This window comes from Notamacropus eugenii, chromosome 1, assembly GCF_028372415.1.
Source record: "Notamacropus eugenii isolate mMacEug1 chromosome 1, mMacEug1.pri_v2, whole genome shotgun sequence".
NCBI classification, from domain to species: Eukaryota; Metazoa; Chordata; class Mammalia; order Diprotodontia; family Macropodidae; genus Notamacropus; species Notamacropus eugenii.
Genome location: NC_092872.1, coordinates 213056356 through 213060685, shown reverse-complemented (window position 1 = coordinate 213060685; position 4330 = coordinate 213056356).

The following is a 4330-nucleotide window of genomic DNA, read 5'->3' as shown; positions in this document are numbered from 1 at the left end:
CTTTTCTGGGTAAAATAGAGCAGCCATTCCTGTGCCATGACAAAGACTCTGCCATTGGCCATTGCTGAAGGGGAGTGTGGTTGAGATAAAGGTGTCATTGCATAGTGGAGTAAAGACTGAGAAAGCACCAGTCCTAAGGGTTTTGATCTTTCCTCTGAGGTCTCAGATTTGCAGGAAGTTGCTATTTCTCCAGCTCTATTTTCCATTACTGTTCCCCCAACTCCTTTTGTGTCTCCACATTCTCTCTAGCCATTGACCTTTGTGGGGGGGGGGGGCATTAAGAAAGGAGGAGTGTGATTATTACTACTGAAACAATACCGTGGACTAGTCAAAGAATTAAACAAGGAAACACATTTCTATAATCCAAGGATCAGTTCAACTTAAGGTATTCTAATTAGTGGCATACCAAAACCATGAGGATGAAATTCTGGAAACTGCCTATTAATGTGATTTCTGAGTTAATACTCTCCTCAGGGAAATTCTTATCTTTATTTATTCATTGAACAAATATTTGTTGAATATCTGCAAGACTTGGCTAGGCTCAGTAACTTCACTGTGGACATGACAAAGACTTAAAGAAAACCAGACTTTCTGGTAAATGTTCCTCTACTTATAAGAATGAGGAAGTTTCCTATTCAAACAAAAGAAAAATTAGGGAAAGTTTTCAGAGGCTTTCCTTTCTTTTAGAAGATATAAACAATGGATCTAATTCTTATCTTTGTGTTTTCTCTGACTTGTGGCACAAACCTATTACCGTGTCTCTCAAAGATACTCCCACTGGACAATTTTTCACAGGGATCAATGATCAAGCTCATCCATGGAGGATCAGTCAGTCAACAAATAAACATTATTAAGCATCTGCTATGAGCTGGTACTCTACTAAGTACTGGTCAGATAGATACATGGTATGAAGATGAATATGTCAGATGAGTCCTCTCCTAGATGTTTGGTGGGTCCTGACTCCCTGGCAGTAATAGGGTCTGACCATGGACCCCACAAGATACCTGGGAAAATCCACATGCTTCATGAGCTTCTCAGTCATTGGATCGGTCATGCATTCCAAGGAAGGAAAGTCTACCTCAGACTACCATAGGTAAATTTCAGCAAGCCTCATAGTATGGTCTCTGCTGTCATTCTCCATCCACACTGTGATTCCAACAAAGAACAGGCCAGCTGGATCATGGCACAGAGGCCCTAAAAGAGATGCAGAACTGGCTTAACTATATGTCTCTTTCCTACTAGTTAGAGATGGAACCTCTTGTTTGCATCTAGTCCTGATGGAGGTCTTCAGCCTCACATCTCCCATATCTGTTGCTGGCAAGATGGGAGAAGAATCTCAATTAGTCCTTTCCTTTTCACTGAATTACCTGGGCTCAACAGGCATAACTCATTAGTGCTTTGTAGATGTTGTGTTAGTGTTTTTATTTGTTTATTTTAACAAATTGAATGTTTGCGGCACCTCTACCAAGCACCATTTCCCCAACAGCATGTGCTAACATCAATCATGTCTCTATGTCACATTTTGGTAATTCTGACAATATTTGGAACTTTTTCTTGATCATTGTAACTGTTAGAGTGATCTGTAATCAGTGATCTTTGATGTTACTGTTTTAATTCTTTGGGGGCTGTATATGAAGACAGCAAACTTAATCAATAAATGTTTTGTTTGTGTTCTACCTACTAACCATTCCCACTCTCTCTCCTTCTCCTCTGGCCTCCCTATCCCTAAGATACAGCAATATTGAAATTAGGCCAATTGATGATTCAACAATGGCTTCTTAAGTGTTCAAATGAAAAGTCAGTGAGTGCAGCAAACTTTATGGTTCTCTTGTTTTAAGAAATTGCCACAACCACTCCAACCTTCAGCAACCACCCCCATGATCAGTCAGCAGTCAACAGCACGGAGGCAAGACCCTCCACCAACCAAAAGATTATAATATACTCAAGGCTCAGATGATGCTTAGCATTCTCTTTTAGCAATAAGGTATTTTAAATTGTTTTTTAAATGTAATATTACTGCAAATTTAATAGATTGTAGCACAAATTTTATGTACACTGTATATTTTTATATACACTGTGTGACTCACTTTATTATGGTATTTGCTTTATTGTGATTGTGTAGAACCAAACCCACCACTTCTCTGAGGTATGCCTAGATTAGACTGAGTTGCTTCCTCCTCCTGTGTTTCTCAAACTGATTGTCCATTTTTGTTGCACTTCGATTTTTTTTCGTTAAAAACTTTTCAGCTCAGGTTTGCAGAGCATGTCATTTTGGATGGCATTTTGAGTTTCTTTGCTTTTCAGAATATGTTGTTTTAAAATATATACATTTTCTTTTACAGTTTCTAGGGAATCCAAAATACTCTTGACTTACTTGAAATTGCTGTCTTTTATATTTGAAAGTCTTTCTTCTTTCCATCTGCTTGCAAAACTTGTTATTTGCCATTGGAGTTGTTAATTTAACTACCATCTATCTTAGAATTTAAAGCATAGGATGTGTTTTTTCTAGAAGTGATGTGTGGATCTTTTTGGTTATTGCTTTTTTTTCTGTTTCCAAAAGTTGTGGGCAATTTGCTTGTTTTACTTATTATATTATAATACTCAGGTTTTGAAATTTAGCATGTTCTTCCAGAATTCTTGTAACATTTAAATTGTCTGCACATTGTATTTTCAAGATTGACATTTGGGGCTCATACAGCTGTCTTATCGTCTTTTTATGTTGTTGCCTTTTTGCTTCTCATCTGCCAAATTTTCCTCCAGTTGAGTCTCTTTGTGTTGTGAATATTTTTCTTCTGATTTTTTTTGTTGTTATTGGAGAAACTTGGCACTATGGATTCAATTTTTTTCTATTCTATTATTTTTTCTGAGATCATTGTTCCATTCCAATTTTTTATCAAGCATATTTCATTTCTATCTTGAACCATTCTGCAATTTATTGATGTTGTGGTAAGCTCTTGTGGGATTCCATAGCATTCTATATTTCATCATCCATCCGTTCTCTTTCCTTATTAAAATCACTTTATACTCTTTTTGAGGATGTAGTACTCATCCATTTTCCTAGCTTTCAAATTTTATCTGTTGATTTATTTGCTTGAGTGTTAGGTTTTTTTTTTGTTGAATTTTATTTCTCTTAAAAATCTTTCTTGTTTTAGCATTTTTTCCTTATATACTACTTTTGCTTCCTTATTTCTTCCCCTTTGATGGTAAACACATCCTTAAGACTGGATGCAAAGCTTTCTCATCCCCCTATGTTGAGTAACTTATATATTATTGTTCTCAGTCTCTTTCCTAAGTAACTTAGGGGTGGGGCAAGTATCTCTAACTGGATTTCAATCCTTTTTGCTTCCAACACAGCGCAGCTGCTCACATAACCACCACCACCCCTACCCCACCTCCACTTCCTTTCCTGGCTCTTATCTTTTCCTTTTCTAGTGGGGCTGAATCAGTATTTACTATTTTTTTTTTTTTTTGCAGAGTTAGGAAAGGTGGGAAGGGTGTTCCAAAGAGGATCTCTGTAGCTTTGAGCCCCCTAATTTAATGATTTTACCATAGAGGAGGCAGCTAGTGGAGAGCAGACAGGGTATAGAGTATATCTGTAGTTTCTACATCAAGAGGTGAATTTCCATGTGGGTTCCAGACACAAGCCTATGGACCAGTTTGTGTGCCTAGGAGACGTATGGGGCTGGGGCAGAGGTAGGGAGAGGGCAGAGATGTTGAGTTAAGGGTTACACTTTAAGAGTTACCTACCTCCTAAGTTAATTCATAAAATTTTTACATTGATGGAGGAAGGGGTTATCTCTCAATCTTGGTCTGTAGATTTAGCTACAATTGTTCTATATCCAGTACATCATTGCACTATGTGTGCTTTTAGAGAATCAGTGAGGATTACAAAAAATGTCCAGTCCACCATATTGGTGATGACATCCAATAACTGTCTCTTGACAGAATGCATAGCTTCCCCATCTAATTCCTCTGCCTTTGGTGTGATTGGCAAAAACCAGAGATTACTGTTTAGAGTGACTTTAGTAATACCATCTACCTAGTTATTTAGTGGAGATTCTTTAGCACTTAAAAGATAAAAAATAGATTTAGAGATGGAAAGAGCTTAGAGTACCTCAATATAACTCCCTCATTTTACAGATGAGGAAACTTGGACCTGGAAAAGTTAAGTGACTTATCCAAGGCCACACAGGCTATACATGGCAGAGCTGGAATTTGCAGCAAGGTCTTCTTACTCTAAATTCCTGCACACATTCTGATATACCATGTTACCTTTCCAAACAACAATAACAACAAAATTCAGCCTTATTTTGAACCATTGATAGCAAAA